Source organism: Rhinatrema bivittatum, chromosome 11 (genome assembly GCF_901001135.1).
Source record: "Rhinatrema bivittatum chromosome 11, aRhiBiv1.1, whole genome shotgun sequence".
Classification (NCBI taxonomy): Eukaryota; Metazoa; Chordata; class Amphibia; order Gymnophiona; family Rhinatrematidae; genus Rhinatrema; species Rhinatrema bivittatum.
This window is the reverse complement of record NC_042625.1, coordinates 73,064,452-73,089,666: the sequence shown is the minus strand read 5'-3', so window position 1 is coordinate 73,089,666 and position 25,215 is coordinate 73,064,452. Positions and strand designations below refer to the sequence as shown.

Below are 25,215 nucleotides of genomic sequence, written 5' to 3'. Positions count from 1 at the left end.
AAACAAACAAAAACCTGGGTATGATATTACCTGAATAAGCAAGTGAAGCACAGATTACATTACTTTGCTGATAAGAGAACGATAAGGTGACAGAATTAAGAACATAAGAAATTGCCATACTGGATCAGACCGAAGGTCCATCAAGCCCAACAGCCTGTTTTCAACAGTGGCCAATCCAGTTTACAAGTACTTGGCAAGTCCCCAAACATTAACTACATCCCATGCAACTAAATCCAGTAATAGCAGTGGCTATTTCCTAAATCAACTTGGTTAATAGCATTTATGGACTTTTCCTCCAAACCTTTTTTAAACCAAGCCAAACTACCCTAACCACATCCGCCAGCAACAAATTCCAGAGTTTAATTGTGCGTTGGGCGAAAAAAAGATCTGATTTGTTTTAAATGTGCTACAAACTTCATGGAGTGCCCCTAGTCCTTCTGTTATCCAAGCGTAAATAACAGATTCACATTTATCCGTTCTAATCCTTTCATGATTTTATAGACATCTATCATATCCCCCATCAGCAGTCTCTTCTCCAAGCTGAACAGCCCAAACCTCTTTAGCCTTTCCTCAAAGGGAAGCCATTCCATGCTCTTTGTCATTTTGGTCAACCTTCGCTGTACCATCTCCAGTGTAACTATATCTTTTTTGAGATGCAGCAACCAGAATTGCACATAGTTCTCTAGGTGTGGTCTCATCATGGAGCGATAGAAAGGCATTATGACATTCTCCATTTTATTCACCATTCCTTTCCTAATTCCTAACATTGTTTGCTTTCTTGACCACGGCAGCACACTGAGACAACAATTTAAATATATTATCCTGGGTGGTAACTCCTATAATTGTGTAACTATAGCACAGGTTTTTTTCCCTATATGCATCACCTTGCACTTGTCTACATTAAATTTCATCTGCCATTTGGATGCTCAATCTTCCAGTCTCACAAGGTCCTCCTGCAATTTAGCACAATCCACATGTGATTTAATTACTCTGAATCATTTTGTGTCATCTGCAAATTTGATCACCTCACTCATCATAACCCTTTCCAGATCATTTTTAAAATGACTGAAAAGCACTGGTCCAAGTACCTATCCCTAAGGCATTCCACTGTTTATCTTTTTCCACTAAGAAAACTGACCATTTAATCCTACTCTGTTTTCTGTCTTTTTTTAATTGGTTTGCAATGTACGAAAGGACATCACCTCCTATCCCATGACTTTTTAGTTTTCTTAGAAGGGACTTTGTCAAATGCTTTCTGAAAATTCAAATACACTTTATCTATTAGTTCACCATTATCCATATGGTTATTAACCCCTTCAAAAATATGTAGCAGGTTTGTGAGGCAAGGCCTCCCTTGGGTAAATCCATGCTGGTTGTATTCCATTAAACCATGTCTTTTTGTTCTGTGATTTTGTTCTTTAGAATAGTTTCCACTATTTTTGCCAGCATTGAAGTCAGGCTCATTGGTCCATAGTTTCCCGGATCACCCCTGGACCCCTTTTTTTTTTTTCCATTCATTTCTTTATTCACTTTTCACCCTAATAAAATGAACAGTTTAGAAGTAAACAGACATCTCCAAATATCTGCTCTCTTTTTACCATCCAATTTCCCAGAAGAAACCCTCTCCCTACCAACCCCCCCCCCCCCTAGATATTAGGAACAATTCTATAAAGCATAATAAAAACATAGGGATATTAAATATCACTCACCAAACACAAAGTAAACCCACACAAAAGATGGCAATAATGCCAACTCATTTCCAACCAAATGCAATACAAAGAAAATCAGACAGGGAGATATGATATTTAAGAACCTGTGATGTAGTCTCACATAGAATTGGAAAGTCCCAGAAACCGCTCAAAATTGAAAGACAGATGGACGAAGAGTCAATTGACGTGCTTCTCGCAGTCATATACTCAAAATGCAACACTTTGTATAGTTGTAGCTTCTATTGGTCTTTCCTCGGCTGGTCCGAAGAGATCCAAACAGTCAAAATCGTTTGAATCACCAACAGGAAAACCTTATGCAGAAACATCTTCTTATGCTCGGACAGTTCTTTTAGTACCCCACTAAAAAGTCTTAAGAGACAAGTTTTAGGCTCTTTTGGAATAAGCACTTTCAGCCATTATCCACTTCATATGTAACTTAATCCCAAAATCTGATTACATTCCCAAAAACAGCGAAAAAAAAGTAACCTTTACGGTTTTACATTTCAAGCAAAAATCTGTCTCACTCCTTGATCACTAACCAAGAGCAGAAAGGATGGGTCCCAGGAAGCCAGCATGATAAGCAGCAATGGGGCCAATCAACCAACACACAGTGGTGGTAGAAGCAATGGGGATGATAGGCACTCACCCCATGTGTCTTCGACTTTGTCCGTTTTCCCTCACAGCTGCCTTAATTGTGCTGGGAAATTGCATAAAATTCCAGGTCATGTGGCTGCTCCTGTCTCAAGCTAAGCAGCTCCAACTCACTCTGTTCTGCATCCTGTAGGAGCTGCAGTTCAGAAATGATCGATGCCACTACTAGCTCTGCTACATTTCCATGGAGGAAAAGGAACTGGTTAACATTGCTGGCTCTACTCTGTTTCCTTGGGTCCCAGAAAAAAGGTGGCAGAACATTGTTCTGGGTCATTCTGCCAGAAATTAAGACTTGGGTAACAGACACAAAAGGGCATTGAATTTAGCACGTTTGAAAGATGTGAGCAGTGGTGCCAATCATCAAGACCAGAGTTGAAGCCTTGACAACTAGCCATATTGCTCATAAATTTCAAAATTGTACTAATTCACACCTTTTTTGTGTCTGCCTCAAGAACACCTTTCCCCCCCTATTCCCTACAAAATAGGAAGAAAGGGGGAACAACAAAGGGAGTATAAGGGAAAAGGGGGGTAGGATTAGTGGGCAGAGTGACTTTTCTCTGCATGGGCTGCTCCGGGTTCATACCCCTCCTCTCTTCTCCTCTCCCTTGAATGCTGCCTGGATGAGAGGAACTGGAGCAGAACACCCCTGCTTCCCTGCTTCCTAAGTCTGAAAAGAAGTGCCGGAACTGTTCCAGGCCTTGCCCCTACAATTTAAGCCCTGGTATTAGTTTTAACCCTAGACACCTTGCTGGGCAGACTGGATGGACCTTTTTGGTCTTTATCTGCCATCATTTACTATGTCACTTTATGTCACTATGTATTTTGAATTATTTGTTTGTCAGCCTCTTTGCACAGTCTTGCTAGACTGAAAGGGCAGGATATTAAGTTTGAAATAGAAAAACCTTTTCTGTTCACCCTGTGCTGGCAGGAGCGAACACAGCGTGTGCTAGCAGCTAACAGCTGCACATGTCTGAAATGCGAAGACAGGATGCGTCAAGCATCATTATTCAGAACAGAGTAAAGATCTATTTATAGGCATACATGCATATCTTCAACAGCACGACATTTAGAATTGACTATATCAGAATAGATAGGAAGAGGTCACTCTTAAATTAAAAAAAAAATCCTCCAGGGAAAAAAAAATCTTCCCAAACTCCTTTTTAGCTACACAGGTTTTGTCCTTAGGAAGACGTCCTTACTACAAGGGTCAGAGTTTGGGTGCTGCATAGAGATGTTATTTATGGGACATTTTTAAATGCATTATAAAATATAAAAAGTTATGTTTTTGTCTAACCTATGATGTTACAAGATGTCAAGTGTGGCACAAAAGAGTGCAATGGTGTGTATCTAACATTTGACCATCATTTCTTTTCATGTTTTTGATGTAGCTCTAATTTTGAGGATTATTTTTGTATTTGGGTTTTAATTGTTCCTACCCAAGAGGTTAATTTCTAGTAGTGTTACTAAATGTGGTCAAAATATTATAAATACCATTTCCAAAGTAAATTTAATCGTCCAAATTTTAAAAGGCCCGCGTGTGTAAATGGGTCGATTTTCAAAGCTACATGTCCACGTGCACGTGGTTTCCGGCATGCACACATGGCCGCAGTCATTTTATAACGTGCACGTTGGCACGTGCACGTTATAAAATACAGGTCCTGCACTCGTGTGTACGCCGGATTTTCATGTCCCAAACACTGCCGGGAGCAGAGAGCAAACTCCCTTGTGAGAGAGGACAAAAGATGCCAAGTAGGAAGTGCCCAGAGGATGGCACTGTGAAGACCCCCAGCAAATGAAGCTGTGGAGGAGAACCCAGAGGAAGGAATCGCAGAGGGTGGCGGTGCGGAGGCCCTATGTGAGGCTTCAGAGGAGCAAGCAACTGGTGCAGGTGAGTGGCCAGAGAACGCTGGAAGCCCCACAGTCAGTCCAGAAAGTGCGGCTGTTGCCAAAGACTTGTCTCAGTTAACACTGCAATTCTAAATTTTGTACCAAATGACTATATTCTACAGTAGTTTGTCCACACCATAGACTCAATAGAACTCTGCTTAAGCCCTCTCTCCCTGATGCATCACGTTGCAATCTTAATTTTTTTCAGATTCAGTCCCTGTACAATATAATAACATCTGGACTTGATAATTCTTTCACGAGTTTGACACGATTAGATAATATTCATGTCTGCTCCATCTTCAGGATCTCACCTTAGACTGCATCCCTAGTGTTCCCCTGCAGCTCTCCCATTCCTCTCCCATTCCTCAGTATTACAGGTCTTTAAATGTGATGTCATAATATAACTTGCTTAATGTAAGGTTTGAGAATAGATTGATAACTGAAGCAGCACCAGAATACAAGGCATTCCCCTTGTCATACCAAATACTGGCAGTCTTTGTGACTGCTCCTCCTCGTCATCCTATATTTTCTGATTACAAAAAAAAAAACCCCCACCCCAAGAGAGAAGAGCAACAGAGGGGACAGGCAACACTCACCTACTGTGTACCCACCCTGCTGGTCTGCCACTCCTCTGCCATAGTACTGCACCAACAGAACCTGAGGGAACATAAGATGTCCCATGATGGTCAGACCAAAGTTCCATTGAGCCCAGCAGTCTATCTCCGATGGTGGCTAATCCAGGTTATTAGAAAGTGCCTCGCAGATCCCAATTCTTTGTTAAGCACTAGGTTTCCCAAGTCCACCTGGCTAATAATTGTTTATGGATTTTTCCTCCAGGAATTTGTCCAAACTCCTAAATTCAGCTACAAAGATGTCTTGGCTGTATCCTCTGACAACAAATTCCACAGCTTAATTGTGCATGGAGCGAAAAAGCGCTTTCTCCAATTTAAATCTAAACCTGCTACACCTCCTAGTTTCATGGAGCTACTATCTGAAAAGGCAAATAATTATTCCTTATTTACCTGTTGTACCTTATTCATGATTTTGTAGACCTCTATCAAATCCCCCCTCTCGCCTCTTTTCCTAGTTGAAAATCCCCAACCTGTTATATTTTTTATATCACCTTCCTTAGACATAGTCCAACCCAAAGCAGTTCACAAAGCATGAAAATAATACAATAAATATGATATTGCCCTCACAGGAGATGGAGATGAGACATACAAAGGAGAAAAGTCTATGATTTGCCTTGGACAGACAATTCCAAAGCGTTGAACAATTGTATCTCAATATATTCCCAGACGGCAGTCGTCAAAGTTTGAGCGCCGTCTGCTGGCAAAGAAATCCCCAAGTGAAAGACTATGTTGCTGATGTGCCTTTAAAGGAATGCATTAAGCCTCCTCTCATTTACTACCCTCTGCATGGAGGGAAGCCCGACTGACTGGCGGAAAGCAAATCCATGGCTGAAATCTGACACCTGCCAGATTCCAGAAGGAGCTTTAAATAGCACAGGGTGGCCTTTGCCTGTAATTTTCCTCTTGAGGAAAATATTGTACAAGACAGAGCTTTGTAGAATTTCCTATCTTATAAAATAAATTAAAAAAAAAAGATCTGCATTTTGCAGTTCGTACAGTAGATCTGTTTAAAGCTGACCTTGTTTTCACAACATAGGAGCAAGCTTTCCCAGATGCCAACATTTTCAAACCCTCCTCCCCCCCTTTGTACTGGAGTCTCCCGCTGGTATTTATAGCCCCTGTGCTCTCCGCATTCTGCTGAAGTCCACTCTGGAATTTTCAGTCCCTGCACTCTTTGCATTTTGTTGGGATCTCCTTGCCATTTTCAGCATTCAATAGTTCATTCAGAGTAGGTAAAATCCAACTTCTAGAAAACCTCCCCTTCCTCTTACAGTCTCAAAATGCCACTCACTTTTGCACTTCCTCCTATCCCCCTGTCCCATGTGGGTTCTGTTACCAGTTGATGGTACAGTTCTCCCTGCAGAGAATCCAAGGAATATTAATATGCAGAGATGAACTTTTATCTACCATGTCAGACTTTTACAGAAAAAAAAAAAAAGGATCAGACGGTCTCCTCCCTTCCAAGTATTACATTTTTATAAGCTAAATTCCCAAGCATCACAGAGACCTCTCTCATGGGTTCAAAGGTTACTATTTGGGACAAAACATGAGACTAAAATCATAGACAGAACTGCTACCAAGCAACCTTCCAGATGAGCAAATATTTTCTGAAAGTGAAATGGGATACCTCTCTCACCAGTAGTTTCAAATCTTTTTCTCTAAAAATGGAGCCCCTGAATCCCTAACCCAACCATTTATACTTTTAGCTCTTACGTTCTTCCATAGGATCTGTCTCTCATAGTAAAGCAATATCTACAAAGAGCAAAATTCAGATATATTAATACTTTGGTTCCTTCAGCTGGAGTTTTGCATAGTGGAGTAGCGTAATGGCTGCGAACCAGGGAAATCAGCATTCAAGTCCCACTGCCACTTCTTGTGAACTTGGGCAAGTCACTTTACCCTCCACTGCCTCAGGAACAAACTAAGAGCCTGATTTACTAAGGCTTTTCTCCCATTCTGTGTCTCTGGGAAAAATGCTTAGTAAATAAGGCTAATCTGTAAGCCCACTAGGGATAGGGAAATACCTACAGTACCTGAATGTAATCTACTTTGACGTGCCAAAAGGAGGAATATAAAAAAAATCATTAATATTCTAGGAAACAATACTATAGCATATCATATTCATATTTTAATTAAAGATCACCCAGCCCATATCTATTAAAGTATTGAAAACTTGTGTGACATTCTGTTTTTACCAAACCTGAGACCTCCCTGAGAAATTAACCTTAATCCCATTACCCACCTTTAACACCCCATCTAAAAACTACATTCAGACTCCATATCATCCCTTAATAGAACAAATATCCAAGCACGTTCCTTTCTGATCTCTAGCATATTTTATTCCATTTTTTAAAAATCAAAACCTCTGTGTTGAAAGATTTCATATGCCAGATCTTGGAAAAAGATCTTCCTTTCCTGCAGTGTTACTTTTTAAGTCTATGAGATGCTCTCAAGACCTTAGGTGCAGAGGAAGACAAAAAGTGCACTGTAGTCTGAAATGGATTCTACTCCTTGGTCGGCCGGTGGAGGAGGCTCAATGTTTATAGAGACTTCTCCAGCTTAAATGCTATTACAGGATCAGTTTTATCAAGTACATCACTCAAAATTGTTTAAGGGGTTTTGATATCCCAATTACCAAGATCTTCTGTGACTCCAGCAATCCAAATATCGTTTCTTCTGAATCTGCACTCCAAGTCTAGCATCCGATTGAACATTTGATCGAGGCGTTGACACAGGCCCTGCTTGTGTCCACATCTTCCAGGACCAAAACTCTCTTCCTCCAGTTCCTCCACTTTTTCCTTTGATGAGAAGGATAAAAGTCATTACATATGGGTGACATTATCTGGCATCACTGAACAGACTTGTCCCTCCAAGCTGTAGGGCTTTTAGTTCTACTGAGCACATGTGGGTGTTACCTCGTGAGCCTTCTCAGTCCGTCATTTTTTTTGTCCGAGCTGAAGGACATGTACTTTGTCTCTCTATTTTTTTTTACATAAAAATTGCAACTTTCCTTCAAAATTCTTATTCTGGTTTGCCTTGCTGCTTCTGCAGCCACACAAACAGCACTTTTAAGTGCTACAAACAAAATCAGAAACTGTTTTCTCTCGCAGAATGTCGAGCTACAAGAAAATATCTACAACAGTGAGTGGACTCAAAAATTGCCAGTGCAGAAAAGTCATGACCTTCACTGACAGCCATGAGTTATGCTACCGCTGCCTGGGACCAGACCATGACCAAAAGACATGTGAAGCCATGTGATGTCCTCTTGCTCACAGCACTTCAGGGCCTTCCACAAGGAAGGCCCTGAATATCTCAGGAGTGGCAGCAGATCTTCCTCCCGCAGTGCAGCACCCTGTGCCTCCTTGGGAAAGCCTTTTAAGTCAATCTTTCCAACCCCCCCCCTCCAATCCATGAGGTCTCTGGCTAAGGGGTTGAGTTCAGCTGCCCATACACCATTGACGCATAAGAGGCATCACTCCCTTGAGCCAGCCCTGTTTACAAAGCAGCATAAAAACAATCCTCATGAGGCATATTGGTGCCGGAATCATCAGGCCATCTGTCTTTCATGCCACCGGTGCAGGCCTCATCCTAAAATGGTGCAGCAAAGCACCAAAAGATCGATGCATCCATGCGCATCTATGCTGCAAAGCGTGATACATTGACACACCCAACACAAGGTACATCAACATACCCTACGGCACACAATGCACCAATGCAAGTTGTGCTGATGCACCCAATGCATCTGAACTCTTCTGATGCAGCAATATCTTCTCCACATCATGTTCCGGTATACCCGATGCATTTAACTCATATTTTGCTCCATGAAGTCCCTGGACCTTCCTTGAGCATACATTCTAAAAGAAATTCACCATTCTCAACATCATCCAGAGATTCTGGGACCCAAGAGGATTACCTACTCAAAAACATACTAGCCATCCAAGATCTGCAAGAGAAGAAGAAAGTGCACTCTTACCTCCTCCACTGGTGAGACCACTAACACCTTAAAGATTGGTAACGGAAAGTCTTCCATTACAAACACTAGACCCTATCTTTTCAGTAGTGTTGCTGTCCTCAAATCCACCACCTATTACACTGCAGGAACCAGTTCTAGTTTCAGAAGATGTTCCTCTGTGTAATGGGCATGTGACTGATCATAAATTGTGTGGGGAAGGAGATAACACTGACACTGGAGATCAGTAGAAAAGTTTACTTTATAAAACAGTATTGTAGTACAAAAGTAGTCTGGCAAAAATATATGTGACATAGGCAACACATCAGAGACTATAGTATATGTGCAATAAGAAAATAAGAGTAAAACAAAACTATTGCTAGCAACACTCATGTACAGAGCAGCAGAGAGAGAGAGAGATAAGATACTATAATACAACATACTAAACCATAGGTCTCTCTATTCCTTATCTCACTTCTGAGAGATAAGCAGTAAAACCTGGTGTTATCCCAGCAAGGAGATAGAAATTCTCCAACAGAAGTGTGAGAGTGATACTGTGCAGGAGAACAAATCTGCATCTAGCTGTCTTCCATCTGTTCTGAGGAATTTGAGGCTGGGAGCTAGAATTTATAGTATGCAGTACACAGACATGCTCATTTTAGATTTGTCTCAAGCAATCCTAAGCTGCAGACATGTATAGCCCAGCTTTGTCTTAAGCTAGCATTTCAAAATCTGTTTCTTCATTTTGACCAGCTGGCCAGTAGTATACACCCACTGCTATACTCTTACCTTGTACATGGAATTTCTATCTGTAAGGATTCCACAGTGTATTTCTCTCTTTCACAAGAAGTGATACGTGTAAACAGTGACTTTATATTCTCCTCTTTCCAAGATCCCTTGTATGTTTGAAGGCTAATCTTTTGCCACCTTTTTCGAAAACCAAATTGATCCCTTTATCATCATCTTTTTATTTAGGGTTACTTTTCCATAGCTTCTTTTAGTTTAGCCCACTGTTCCTCCACTTCACTTACATCCTCCCACCACATTCTTAAGGGACTTTTATGAATGATTTTGTATCACCTTGGCTGCTATATCAAACCATATATTTATCATTGGCACCTACCCCAACATCCATTCATAAGAATTAAATCTGGTATTTCTGCTTCCCTTATGGGTTCCATTACCATTTGTCTGAGGATTGCCGCTTGAAGGGAGTCCGGGACCTCTCTACTTCTGAATGATTCTGAAGATGGGATACTCCAATCCACATCTGCAGGTTAAAAACTACCACAAACACCACCTTGCCCTTCATTTCCATCTTTTGGATATCAACCAGATTCTTCCATCTATGTTGGAGGTCAGTAGGTCACTCCGGTGTAATTGCCCAATAGAGAATGACTCCAATTGAGCTGGAAGCACAACCATGCAGGAGGAAACAGTGGGACCTGCCAGGCCAAAAAAAAATGTTTTCATTATTATTTTGGCCTCCAGAAATATCCAGACTACTTTAACATTAGGAAGAGATTTCATTTTTCACATTCCAGAGCTTAAAACCTTTGTAACAGTAAGAATAATTAATTTTATGTCATATCCATAAATAAGTTAATATATATATCATACACTATAGTGTATGTCAAGTATGTAGGTGCCAGCTGTTTGTCCATATTACTTGATGCAATTTTCTGTTTTTGTAAATAAGAACATAAAGAACATAAGATATGCCATACTGGGTCAGACCAAGGGTCCATCAAGCCCAGTATTCAGTTTCCAACAGTGGCAAATTCTAGTCAAATACCCAAACATTACATAAATCACAATCTACTCTCATATCTGCCCTCAGTCGTCTCTTCTCCAAACTGAACAGACCTAACCTCTTTAGCCTTTCCTCATAAGGGGTATGGACCAGCTGCCCTATCATTTTGGTCACCCTTCTCTGCACTTTCTCCAGTGCATCTATATCCTTTTTGAGATGCTTTGACCAGAACAGTACACAGTATACAAGGTGCAGTCTCACCATGGAGCGATACAGAGGCATTTTATTTGCCATTCCCTTCCTAATTATTCCTAACATTTTGTTCGCTTTTTTGATTGCCACAGAACGCTGAGCCAACGATTTCAGTGTATTAGCCACTATGATGCCTAGATCTCTATACTGGGTGGAAACTCCTAAGAACCTAACATAGTGTAACTACATGCATCACTTTGCACTTGTCCACATTAAATTTCATCTGCCATTTGGAAGACCAATCTTCCAGTCTTGCAAGGTCCTCATGCAATTCATCACATTCCTCTTGAGATTTAACTGTTCTGCATAATATGTGTGTCATCTGCAAATTTGATCACCTCACTTGTCTTACCCCTTTCCAGATCATTTATAAATATATTAAAAAGCACTGGTCCAAGTACAGATCCCTGTGGTACTCCATGGAATACCTTTTTCCACTGTGAAAATTGACCATTTATTCCTACTCTGTTTCCTGTCTTTTAACCAGTTTGCAATCCATAAAAGGATATTGCCTCCTATCCCATTACTTTTTAGTTTTTAGATGCCTCTCATGCAGGACTTTGTCAAATGCCTTCTGAAAATCCAAATACACCACATCTACCGGTTCACCTTTGTCCACATGTTTATTCACCCCTTCAAAAAAAATGTAAATTTGTGAGGCAAGATTTCCCTCGGGTAAATCCATGTTGGTTGTGTCCCATCAAACCATGACTATCTAAATGTTTTGTGATTTTATTCTTTATAACAGTTTCCATGATTTTTCCCAGCACTGAAGTCAAGCTCATCAGTCTATAGTTTCCTAGATCACCCCTGGATCCCTTTTTAAATATTGGGGTTACATTGGTCACCCTCCAGTCTTCAGATGCAATGGATGATTTTAATAAGCTACAAATGGAAGTACATCTGAAATTTCATTTTTTTAGTTCTTTCAAAACCCTGGGGTATATACCATCCAGTCCAGGTGATTTACTACTCTTCAGTTTGTCATTCAGGTCTACCACATTTTCCAGGTTCACAGTGATTTGGTTTAGTTGATCATAATCATCACCCATGAAAACCTTCTCTAGAACGAGTATCTCTCCCACATCCTCTTCAGTAAACACCAAAGCAAAGAAATTGTTTAATCTTTCCGCGATGGCCTTATCTTCTCTTAGTGCCCCATCCAACGGTCCAACCGACTCCCTAGCAGGCTTTCTGCTATGGATACATTTTAAAAAGTTTTTAATTGTGAGTTTTTGCCTCTATGGCCAAATTTTCTCTTAGCCTGTCTTATCAATGTCTTACATTTAACTTGCCAATGCTTATGCTTTATCCTATTTTCTTCTGATGGATCCTAAATATGTACACCCTGGAGGAAAGGAGGAGCAGAGGTGATTGATACAGACTTTCAGATACTTGAAAGGTTTTAGTGATCCAAAGATAACGACAAACCTTTTCCGTTGGAAAAAAATCAGCAGAACCAGGGGTCACGATTTAAAACTCCAGGGAGGAAGACTCAGAACCAATGTCAGGAAGTATTTCTTCACGGAGAGGGTGGTGGATGCCTGGAATGCCCTTCCGGACGAAGTGGTGAAGATCAGAACTGTGAAGGACTTCAAAGGGGCATGTGATAAATACTGTGGATCCATAAAGTCTAGAGGATGTGAATGAAGAGTGGGTGGCTCGCGGGAATGAAGGCTACTACCTGGAGATAATACCCTTATTCAATAAACATACACACAGTTAATGCGACTCCAACATTGCTCTAAGCTTCAACGGCAAGAGGAAATGTGGAAAAAAGGATTTGCATTCACAAAAAAAGCGGGGAGTAGCTTGCTTGTTACAGCGGTTACTACCCCAAACCAAATAAGCCTGATATTTCACTTTCAATGCATATCCAGCATAGCTCTCTGCTTCAACGGCAGGGGAGAAAGTCTGATACTTTACGCATATCCAGCATAGCTCTCTGCTTCAAAGGCAGGGGGGAATGAAGAAAAGTGGATCTATACACAAACAGCCAAAAAGGACTAATTACATAGTCTGGGTAAACAAATAAGCATGGGTGTAGCTTGCTTATTGCAGCAGTTACTACCCCTGACTAATTAAGCTACATATTTCACAGATGCCGTTTCAACACTGCTCTCTACATTAATGGCAGGGGTGGAAGGGAAATAGAACCAAAAGGTTACTAAGGGCCAAGAGTAACATAAGTATGAGAAAAAAAAAGTGCGAAAGCTTGCTGGGCAGACTGGATGGGCCGTTTGGTCTTCTTCTGCCGTCATTCCTATGTTTCTTCCAACTTTTGAATGAAGGTCTTTTGGCTAAAATAGCCTCACCTTTTAACCATGCCAGTAAAGTTTTAAAGAATATAAAAAAAATAATTCCTTGGTCACTGCTGCTTCCTTAGGTCACTGTGAGAAAGCTGTAGAAAGTAAAAGCAGTGCTGCCAGATCTGAAATACAAAATCATATGGGAACCTCAATTATATATATATTTTAAATTTTCCTGTGTTGCAAAAATGGCAAATCTGCATTACAGACAGTAACTTCATGGTACTTACAGCATGCTTTATAAAGAGAAAAGTTATTCTGATTGATACTATTCCTTGATGGACAGAGTCCTGGGCCAAGGTGAAGAAGTTGCATGCGAGCCAGCCCCACTCCTACTGCAGTTCTAAAAAATATTTTCCATAAAACATGCTTTAAGATGTCACTCAGTTCTAGACTTGTGTTCCTTATTTTCCTTTTTATTCTTCATTCCTCCAATTCCTTCAGCTTTTACCTCTTCTTTCATACCTCCAGCTTCTCCTCTCTCTTCTCAAGCAACTTCCCTTCCAGTAGCCCAGGGGTCTTCAAAATATGGCTTCTGAGCCACATGCAGCTCTTTGAAGACCTGAATGTGGCTCTGGAATGGGCACAATGGCATAAGCCAAAGAAAAAAAAAGGATGGTGCTTGATTGTGAAATTCACAGTTGAGGATGATGGGGGGGGGAGAAGAAAGGGAGCAGGCACAGGACTGAGAGAGTGCTGGGGATGAGGGGGATTAAGAGACTTCTTAGGAATGAGGAAGGATTGAAGGGGTGGGTGATGAGAGAGTTACTGTGGGCTACCGAGGACAGAGACTGTTGGGTATGAAGGGGAGACTGAGGATGGGGAGGATTGAAAAGTGAAACTATAGGATAGAGAGAACAGAAAGAGCAACTGCTGGCTGATGAGGATTGAGAGAGAGAGCTACTGCTGGATATGGGGGGACTGCTGGGGACGAAAAAGTATTGAAAAAGGTAGTGTGACTACTGAGACTGGGGAGGATTGAGAGTTACTGCTGAGTCTTAGAGGCGGCGGGTAGAGACATGTTGGGTATGAGGAGATTGAGAGAATAGCTGGTAGAGACCGGGGAAATGAGAATGTCAGAGAGATGGAGGAGGTAATTTACATGAGTGTCCCGATTTATGACGTTTACGGCTTTTTTTGTAGAAAAAAAAAACATGAAATGAATCTTTTGAAAGATTGCAGCCCCTGCTCTAGCCTCTACCCACAGCATTATAGCTCCGGTCGGCTACTACAGCGAAGGCTCTTCCGCTTTCCACTCTAGCCGTGAAACACGGTGGCTGCTCGCTCCCCAACACACAGCTGCGGCTGTAGGTACTGCGCAAACCGCCAACTTCTCTCCCTTTGGCCCAGGATCCCACTGCCCTGCTCCAGGCGGACAAAGCAATTACATTTAAAAAAAAAAAAAAATCCAATGCCCTGTAAAAGAACAGATCGGAAACTGGGTTTGATCACTGGGGCAGCCGCGTGAAAGACTAGCAGACTTCCAAAAAGAAGCACTGGAAACTGAGTGCCAATGAAACCGTATTCAAACAATTCCTGCTCCCCTCCGCCTAATCACGGCAGACAGGCAGCCGCAAGAGAGGTGAGTGAAAACAGCACGGGCCGGGGCAGGAAGGAAATAGAAGACAGTCTGCGGCTGCTCCGGCTCCTCCTCTCCTGGAGGGACGGCCCCGAAAAGAACTCTACTACTAGCAGGAAGAGGCAAAAAGGTATCACTCTGGCTCAGCTGATTAGCCTCAGGCTGCAAGCTCGATTTAAGTTCAAAAATAAGCTCTTCCGGCTTCGCCCTAGTTTACCTATTCTCCCCCTTTAAAAATAGTCAGCGACCCCCGCCCCTTTTTTTTTAATGGCGGATTATAGCCACCCTCCCCCCATTGTTGAAGGCAGCAAACTGGGGAAATTGGGAGGAAGGCTGGGCCGCGGGGCAACCTGCGGTCTTTTAGTTTTCAAGGCTCTTCCCCTTCTTCCCAACCCTATTACAGAAGATAACAACTCTTTCCCCTTTAAGGGGCGGCCGGCCGCCCCGCCCCCGACCTCCCCTTGAAAAATAGGTCCCCCCACCAACTGTAGACCATTGCCGCAAAATGCAAGAATGAATCATCAGTGAGGAAAACATAGCGCACAATTTTGTCGTTTAGGCTTTATTGATAGTTTATTGTACGATGGGTTCGACTGTCGTACAAACACTATTATGAGTGTACGTCTAGCAAACTTGAAAAACAAGATAGGTGGGTACTAGCAGACTCTTGCTCGGCAGAAGTCCTGCCCCCTTTATCGCCTTTGTTTATCCAGTCTCAGCATCTGGTAGATTAGAAAGAGGCTTGAAACCCAACAATCACGAAAGCGCATGCGCCTCAGGAAGATGCCGGGGTTTTATTTTGTATCGCGTAACTTTATTGGGAGTGCAAAAGATATGGAGCAAGGATAGTATCCAGGTAAGAAGGTTGTTGAGTGAGGGATGAGGGAATCTGTATAGTGCTACTCGCTGTACTGACACATAAGAAACAATTCTGCTCGTTGGACCGTTCAATATAATCAACGCAATTTGGGTCCGGACAGAAAATAAAAAAAGCGACCGAGTTAAAACAGCGAGGCCATGGGTGGGATCAGAAGTTCCTTGCAACAGTGAGGAAGTAATAGTTAACTTTGCACTTTGTCCTTCAAGCTTCTTAATAAATACGTCCTGATTTCTCAAGTTTTTCTGTCTAGTATCATAAGTGAGGACCTATATTTTCAGTTTTTATTTTTCTGAGGAATTTATCAGCGTTTAATGAACAAAGAAGGAAGACATTTTTCTTCTGCTTTTCTTATGTAATCCCTTCCCGGGGAGATGATTGCACTCCGATGGAGCCATAAAAGATTTTGTCTCTTCAGGGCTGAAACTGCTCTGGCTAGCTCTTTCCCATTTTCTCTTTCCCTCAGGGTCAGGATTCTTTTTTGGTGGGGGGAAAAGACTTATCTTTCAGGGCGCAGAGTGCTACTTAGCTGGACATCTTCTGAAGATATCCCTTTAAGTACAGTAATTAGTCATCCGGCCACACAAAGCCAAATAAATTTAGACCTGCTTTGAAGCAGGTCCAAAGTTATCCATCTAAATCACTTTCAAATATTGACCTCTTCATGTATATTCAATATATAATTATTTAGCATGTGGGTGTTTGTCACTCTTGTTAGTTATGCTGATAATAAGCAGAAGTTGATGACTTTGGCATCCTTCGGATGACATTACCATTTTACAGCCAAATTGGATCTGTGGGAATTGATATGGAGCTTGAAGATGATGTTTGAAGAATTCTCAGAGTTAACGCATTTCCCCTGGGTTCAAGCGCATGTAACTGGCTAGGAGCACAAACAAGCTACTGACCAGTAATGTGCATAGTAGGCCCAGACAACTCAAGTAGCATGCAGTGCAGACCCATCTCTTGCTACACACACATAATATAGCAGCATGGGACAGAGAGACTGTGGGCATAGAAAACTGACTGTGTGATGGAGTAGGTATATGTGGGAGAAATGGAGAGTTTGTGTGACAAACAATAACAGGTGAATTTTCAAAGGAATTACTCATGTGAATGCAACATACTATTGTAGCAATTTTCAAAAGCCATTGATTAATAGCAGTTAATGGACTTCTTCTGCATGAACTTATCCAAACCTTTTTTAAACCCAGCTACACTAACTGCACTAACCACATCCTCTGGCAACAAAAATTGAATTGTAAAAAAGTAAAACCTTTTTACAATTCAATGGCATATATAGTAGCAATTTTCAAATGCCAATTTGCATAGGTAAAGTGCATTTACAAATGTGAAACCCAGTTATAAGACTGTAAATGCTTTTGAGAATCGGGCCCTAAATGCATATCTGTGGGAGAGTGACTTTCTATGAGCAAGAGTGTGACCACAGTTAGACACGGAATGCATGGCAGAAAGAGCCTTCTCTCTCTACCCGTCTGTCATTTTTGATGCGCCTTTACAGCTAATATATATGCATTAGTTCTTTGTATATCTAATGTGAGCAAGTAGCACATTTAAAACTAATAGGAGAAAATTCTTTTTCACTCAACACACAATTGAGCTCTAGGATTTGTTGCCAGAGGATTAATTAATCAAGTTGTCTTAGAGAATAGCCATTGCTATTACTGGCATCAGTAGCATGGGATCTACTTAGTGTTTGGGTACATAAGAACATAAGATAGGCCATACTGGGTCAGACTCTAAGGGTCCATCAAGCCCAGTATCCTGTTTCCAACAGTGGCAATCCAAGTTACAAGTACCTGGCAAGTACCCAAACATTAGATAGATCACAAGCTACTATTGCTTATTAATTACTGTCAAAGCAGTTTATGGATGTATCCTCTAGGAACTTATCCTAACCTTTTTTAAACCCAGTTACACTAACTGCTGTAACCACATCCTCTGGCACTGAATTCTAGAGCTTAACTATGTGCTGAGTGAAAAAGAATTTTCTTCAATTTGTTTTAAATGAGCTACTTGTTAACTTCATGGAGTGTCCCCTGGTCCTTTTATTATCTGAGAGAGGAAATAACCGATTTACATGATCCTGTTCATCAAGTCCTTTCATGACTTTGTAGATTTCTGTCATATCCCCCCTCAGTAGTCTCTTCTCCAAACTGAACAACCCTAACTTGATTAGCCTTTCCTCACAGGGCAGCCATTCCATGCCCCTTATCATTTTGGTCACCCTTCTCTACATTTTTTCCAGCGCAGCTATATCCTTTTTGAGATGCGGTGACCAGAACAGAACATAGTATTCAAGGTGCGGTCTCACTATGGAGCGATACAGAGGCATCATGACATCCTCTGTTTTATTTGCTATTCCCTTCCTAATAATTCCTAATATTCTGTTTGCTTTTTTGATTGCCACCGCACACTGAGCTGACAATTTCAATGTATTATTCACTATAATGCCTAGATCTCTTTCCTGGGTGGTAACTCCTTAGATATGAACTTAACATTGCGTGACTACAACAAGGGTTATTTTTCCCTATATGCATCACTTTGCACTTGTCCACGTTAAATTCCATCTGCCATTTGGAAGTCCGATCTTCCTGCAATTCATAACAACCACTTGAGATTTAACTATTCTGCATAATTTTCTGTCATCTGCAAATTTGATCACCCTTTTCCAGATCATTTATAAATATATTAAAAAGCACCATTCCAAGTACAGATCCCTGGAGCACTCCACCGTTTACTTTTTTCCACTGAGAAAACAGACCATTTAATCCTACTCTCTGTTTCCTGTCTTTTAACTAATTTGCAGTCCACAAAAGGGCATCACCTCCTATCCCATGACTTTTTAGTTTTCTTAGAAGCTTCTCATGTGGGACTTTGTCGAATGCCTTCTAAAAATCCAAATACACCACATCTATCGGTTCACCTTTGTCCACGTGTTCACTCCTTCAAAAAAATGTAGGAGATTTGTGAGGCAAGACATCCTTTGGGTAAATCCATGCTGGCTGTGTCCCATCAAACCATGTCTATCTAAATGTTTTGTGATTTTATTCTTTATAGCAGTTTCCACGATTTTTCCTGGGCACTGAAGTCAGGCTTACCAGTCTGTAGTTTCCTGGATCACCCCTGGATCCCTTTTTAAATATTGGTACAAGTACTTGCCAGGTAATTGTTGCCTGGATTGGCCACTGTTGGAAACGAGATGCTGGGCTCGATGGACCCTTGCTCTGACCCAGTATGGCAATTTCTATGTTCTTAAGTAGTGATACTTACAGTGAGCTTCATATACCTGTTCATTATATACAAAAACATAGCTTTTTTTTTTTTTACTGAGCTGATTGTCTTGGTATAGAGACGGGTCAGTTTTCAAGTACTTGCATAGTTATAAACTCTGGGGTAGATTTTAAAAAAGGGCGCCCTCGCGTACTTTTGTAGGCGCAAACAAAAGTACGCTGGATTTTAGTAGATACGCGCGTAGCCGCTAAAATCCCGGATCGGCGCGCGCAAGGCTGCCGATTTCGTGTAGCCGGCGCGCGCCGAGTCGCGCAGCCTACCTCCGTTCCCTCTGAGGCCGCTCCGAAATCGGAGCGGCCTCGGAGGGAATTCGCTTTCGTCCTCCCCTCACCTTCCCCTCCCTTCCTCTACCTAACCCACCCCCCCCCCACCTTTGTCGGGGGATTTACGCCTCCCAGAGGGAGAAGTAAATCCCTGCGCGCCAGCGGGCCACTGGCGCGCCTAGACGCGACCCGGGGGCGGTTCCGGAGGGCGCGGCCACGCCCCCGGACCGCCCCAGGCCGAAACCACGCCCCCGGGCCCGCCCCCAAAACACCGCATCCCGCCCCGAAAACGCCGCGCCGATCGGCCCCGCCCCCCTTGAAAAACCCCAGGACTTACGCGAGTCCCAGGGCTCTGCGCGCGCCGGCAGGCCTATGTAAAATAGGCGCACAAGACCCTGCTCGCGTAAATCCGGGCGGATTTACGCGAGCAGGGCTCTTAAAATCCGCCCCTCTGTGCATGCTCTTAACATGTACCGTACACAGGTTTGGTCCTCTCTCTCTCTATATATATATCTATATGTATAGTGACATACCCGTTTTTTGGCAGGGTTGTTATTTTTGTGATTGCAGTGTTTGTTTATTTTCTGATAACTTAATAGTACCAGTTTGTTCTCTGACAAACAAAGAAGTCCCAGTTAATAAAAGCACCAAGAAAGATCAAATAAAAGATTCACCTGGCACATTCTTTGGGTGACATTCAGCAATGTTGGTAAGTTTAGAGTAGACAGTATTACAGACATCCCTACCTTTCATTTTCTTTTTTCATAAAACGGACATCATCTGGCCACCTTGGAATCTGATGTATTGGTTTCTATTCCCCAGAAGGTTTTAGCAGAACTGAGTGGACTAAAGGAGACCTGCATAGATGCTCATGTTGTGAACTGGGAACAACAGTGTCAAAACAATGCAATCCCCCAGCAAACAAAAGTTCAGGTCTTTAAAAATATCTGGTTGCAGTCTATGTTCTGATTTTTGTATGTACTTAATAAAAAGCACGTTTCAAAAGAATATCCTATTACACAATTTTATTTATAATCTAGCCAAGATAGGCTGAGCAATATTTTTTTGTCTAACTCTGTGTATCCACTTAGGTTGTAAGCTCTTTGGGTCAGGGAATTAGTGTATCTGAATTACAAAAAATGTTGAAAGCCACTTGGAAAGATGGGCTAAAAATTCAGATATATATGTTTTATTTATTTAATAATGGGGAAAAGTTGGATTGCTAGATTTATAACAACAAGTGTACAATAAATAAATGAAAGCTATTGGAGTGAAAGAGGGAAAAATCAAGGCAAAAAAAGGGTAGCATAAGCTACTATAAGAATCTGGAACCCGGACGTGCCTTCCTGCTGTCCTGTACAGAATTTCTGGATTTATAATTTCAAGCTGCTTAACCATGTCGGGAGAATCTGGAGGCTACAGCCTGGCAACTGGGAGTGCCTGGGTGCCTTCTAGAGTCTTCTCTGCCATGAGTATTAACAGTGTTTATACATAATCCTCTGGTGTTAATGGACCGCTTTTCCGCACATGATCTAACCTGCCTAATACCTTGTTTAAATTAAATGTGGGTGGACTTCTTGGACTTCCTTTATATTGAGATCAAGTAATTGATGTTTTCTTAGCATTCAGACAGGTTAATCCACACCAGTGGGTTATGCAGCTCTACCAGCAGATGGAGACGGAGCAAAGTTGATGTCATGGTATATATATGCCCCTGCACTGACATCAGCCCACCAGTATTCTCCATCTCAAGCAGATGGTGGACATGCATCTCCCTACTGGGGATTGCTTAAAAAAAATTTTAGGAAAAAGAAGAAGGAAATTAATTCACCCCACTCTCCTGTGGTGATACCTTTTATGGTCCCTCCCTCAGTCGAGTTTTCCTGAGGTGGTGTCTGCAGATCCCTTCCTCAGTAGAGTACCTTGGTCTGGTAGCTGGTTTCTGTTATGGAGTTAACTGTAGAGAGAGAAACAGCTGAGAGGCTAGCAGGTGCAGGAAACCGAGCGCGGTGGTGAAGGCCTTTGCCCTCTCCCCACAGCTGGAGATCGACCATCGGCCAGGATGGGTTGAGCTCAGGTAAAGAGTAAATATAAAAAAAAAAGAGGAGCGAGGGATTCCATTCCTCTTCTGGTCTCTGAGTCTCAGTATGCCGATCCAACGTCTGTTCCTGCCTCTGCAAGAGCTTGGGGCATCATGGCAGCTTGGGGGATTGAGTAGCCTTTTGGCTAGGCCCCGCTCTCAGGCTTTGCTCAGATGCCGTGTGGTAGGCCATGGCAGCATTCGCACGCTTTTCTATGAGCAAGTTTGCCACAAAACAGTGTCTGACATTGGTTCCCATTTGTACACTCAGGTGGGCACTCAGGTGGGCTGAGGAATTAATCGGTCAATACAGTTTCAAAGTCTAATCTTATGAAATTGCCCTTTAAAGGATTACTCTTGTTTGGGAGTGAGTTCGAAAAAATGGCCAATAAGTGGGTTGAGTCCCAGGTTTCTCAGTTACCAGAGGATAAAAAGCAGGTGCTGTGCTCGCTCGGTGTGGGAGGTCGTGTTAGAGGTTTCAAACACTTTCGACTCTACAAAGGAGCAGCTTCTCAGAGGGCTCGACCTTTGGGTAGGTCTCGGTCCTTTTGTCTCAGGCAGCCCAGAAGGGGTGCCGACCCACCCATGGAAACAGATGATAGAGGGTTGCCTCCTTTTTTTTTTTTTTTTATCAGAGGTGGGTTGAGATCATGTCAAACCAGTGGGTTCTGGAGGTGATAAGAGATGGCCATGCTCTGGAGTTTTCCTAGCGTTCCTCGGGACATTTTTATGTTGTCTCCCTGCAGCTCTCTGCAGAAGAGACAGGCAGCAGAGTATACTTTGTCAAGGCTTCTCTGCCTGCGGGCCATAATCTCAGTGTCCATGTCACAAGTAAATCCGGGCCGATATTCCGTTTATTTCGTTGTACCCATCCTGGATCTCAAGGGAGGCAACTGTTATTTGTGAGTGACTCGGTCCCGCATGGAAACCTTACTCTCTGTGATAATAGCAGTATAGTTGGGGGAGTTTCTTACATCTCTGAATTTGACAAAGCATCCCTGCATATTCCCATCCAACTGAAACATCAGTTTGTGTTTCACTGTTTTGGGGCAACATTATCAGTTTCGAGCACTACCCTTCGGTTTGGCCACCGGCAGTGTTGAGAAAGGATGGTATTCTGGTCCACCCGTACTTAGACGATTGGCTAAGTCGGGCCAAGAATATGAAAGAGAGCCTTCAGATCTCGCGCAAGGTAATCTCTTTGCTACAGGAAAATGAACTTGGCCAAGAGCAATCTACAGCCATCCCAGACACTGGAGTATCTCTGTGTTTGTTTCAACACAAAGCAAGACAGGGTGTTCCTACCGGAGAGCTGCTTTCAGAAACTGATGATGCAGGTGCGGCTGTTGACTGAATCAATACGCTCGGTAGTATGGTCTTACCTATAGGTGCTCAGGTTGATGGCAGCCACCTAAGAGGTATTCCGTGGGCAAGGGTGCAAATGCATCCTCTTCAGCTCACGTTGCTTGCACATTGGAGTCCACAGTGTCAGGACTACTCAATGTGACTTTATTTAACCAGTGGAGATCAGTATCCAACTGCATTGGGGGTTGCAAGCGGATCCCCTTCGAACACGTGACTGGCTAGTACTCATGACAGTTGCGCGCCTCCAGGGATGGGGGCTCACTGTCAGGAGTTGACAGCACAGGGGTGCTGGAACACAGAAGAGTGTCTCTGGAGCATCAATTGGCTGGAAGCCTGTGCCATTCTGTTGGCATGCTTGTGATTCATCAACCACATTATCTGAATAATGTCAGATAATGCGACAACAGTGGCTTACATCAATTTCCAGGGAGGAACCAAGAGGCAGCAAGTGTCATGGGAAATTGGTGAACCCTTATTGGCCCATCCAGATGTGGCTCGGTTCTTGAAAGGGGTGAAGCATCTTTGTCCCTCCTTGTGGTTGCTGGTGCCCTTGTGGAGTCTTAATCTAGTTCTGGATTTTCTGGCGGGTTCCACCTTTCGACCACTGTGTAGCCTCTCCTCAAGGTTTCTTATTAGAGGACTGTGTTCTGTGCGTAGAGTTACGAACTGCGGGCTCTGTCTTGCCGGGAACCGTTCCTGCGAGTGACTCCGGGGGTGGTTCAGCTGCGAACTCTTCAGTCTCTTTCGCCGAAGATGATCTCTGAGTCACTAAAGTTTGGCGAACGGAGACAGCTTTGGCCAGTGGTCTGGATCTTTTCTGATCTGCTATGAGGCCTGCACTCCTGGAACCAGAACCTCTGCACTAAAGGAAAGTATCGGTTTCTATGCATCTTTATTTGTTCTCAGAGAGTTTAAAAAAAAAAAAGAGAGAGAGAGAGAGAGAAAACAGGGAACGAATTAGAGGAATCTATGCAGCAAAGGGTTCCTGGGGGGAGCTACCATAACAGCTTGGGGAGCTCAGCAATGGGGTTTTTCCATAGCCTCTCTGCCTATGGAGGAGACCGGGTGTTCGCTCCATGGCGCTGAGGGGCTGTTCCCCTGCTTGGCGCTGAGGTGCTGGTGGTGTCGCAGGTGCGGGGAGGAACAGCTTGTACGTGCAGCAAAAATGGCATGGCGTTCGGGGGATGGGGGGGTCTGTGTCGAGCATGACTGCACTGGTAGAACAAGCCTCGCAGGTGATGGGGTCTAGGGCTGACGCTTTCCCCAGCAGCGCAGAAACAGCAGCCACTTTCGATTCCCTAGCAGCATCAGCGGGAGAGGCAGGGGAATCCCCTCCTCAACTATTGCCAGCAGTTTTCTGTCCCACAGAGGTGCAGAGAGGCGCTTGCACTGAGGATGAGTCTCTGGTTCTGGTAGAGGTCGTCTGCGGGTTTTAATTTGCTTATACGCGAAACATGTTTAGCGGGATGCTGGCTCTTGGCCCCAGTTTCCATGGATTTTTCGCCAGTCAAGAGGCCTGAGCTGTTGAGAAGCTCTTCAGGCCAATGATTTTCGGAGCTAGATGTTAAATGGATCTGGGCCTAAACGCGCTGAAGGTGAAGGCAGGCTTTGCTTAGCTATGTGTAGGCTGCAGCAGCGGTTCTTTTCCTGCGTTCGTAGGTGTGTGCATACATTCTCACCGTGTGGCAGTTACATGTGCAGGGTCCTGTGCACATAAGGCAGAGGTCTAGACTTGAGCGCATACGTCTGTGACCTAGACTTGATCGCATATTTGCACAGGTACTTGTGTGTGTGTGTGTGTGAGGCAGCAACCTAGACTGGAGCATGTATTTGCGCGGGTTCTAGTGCACGGCCGACCGTAGCCTATACGAGCGCGTATTTGCGTATGTACTTGTGCACATACAACCGCAACCTAGTCTTGAGTGCGTATTTGCTCGTGTCCTGGAGGGGTGTGTATGTATGCCCTGGTGGCATTGTTGTGTGCATAGGAGGCCACCTAGAGCCGAAGTTCAGGAGAGCTAGACACTGGTGACTAACAGGTGCAACGCTTTGCTATCTGTGAGGCTTGCCATCTGATAGCAATTTAATCCTTGTGTTCTCTCTCTATTTGTCAGCGCTGTTTAGAAGCTCAAAGCAGTTTGACTATTACAGTTTTTGCCCATGTTGGACATCCTCTCGGCCTATGGTATCTCTGGAGTGGGTCAGACCAAGGATCCATCAAGCCCAGCATCCTGTTTCCAACAGTGGCCAATCCAGGCCATAAGAACCTGGCAAGTACCCAAAAACCAAGTCTATCCCATGCTACTGTTGCTAGTAATAGCAGTGGCTATTTTCTAAGTCAACTTAAGTAATAGCAGGTAATGGACTTATCCAATCCTTTTTTAAACACAGCTATACTAACTGCACTAACCACATCCTCTGGCAACAAATTCCAGAGTTTAATTGTGTGTTGAGTAAAAAAGAACTTTCTCCGATTAGTTTTAAATGTGCCCCATGCTAACTTCATGGAGTGCCCCCTAGTTTTTCTATTATCTGAAAGAGTAAATAACCAATTCACATCTACCCGTTCTAGACCTCTCATGATTTTAAACACC

At 43.0% G+C, this 25,215-nt stretch overlaps 1 protein-coding gene and 1 long non-coding RNA gene across 6 annotated transcripts in view; one reads left to right on the top strand and one right to left on the bottom strand.

Annotated features, from left to right (window-relative positions):
• PLD3 (phospholipase D family member 3) overlaps nt 1–25,215 on the top strand; it is a 62,178-nt gene that overhangs the window by 456 nt on the left and 36,507 nt on the right. Inside the window, exon 1 of one of the 5 annotated variants that reach the window (XM_029571523.1) lies at nt 14,789–14,851. The exons of 1 other annotated variant lie outside the window; for it this stretch is intronic. The gene's annotated coding sequence lies outside the window, so the exon portion shown is untranslated. Of the gene's footprint in view, nt 1–14,788; nt 14,852–15,216; nt 15,371–15,434; nt 15,580–25,215 lie in introns of those variants that run through there. 3 more of the 5 variants (XM_029571521.1, XM_029571520.1, XM_029571524.1) reach the window with 3 other exon arrangements.
• Nucleotides 9,073–12,323, bottom strand: LOC115073245. Its single transcript, XR_003851955.1, has 2 exons — nt 12,265–12,323; nt 9,073–10,273 (listed from the first exon to the last, which is right to left on the bottom strand). It is a non-coding gene; the product is annotated as an uncharacterized LOC115073245 (long non-coding RNA).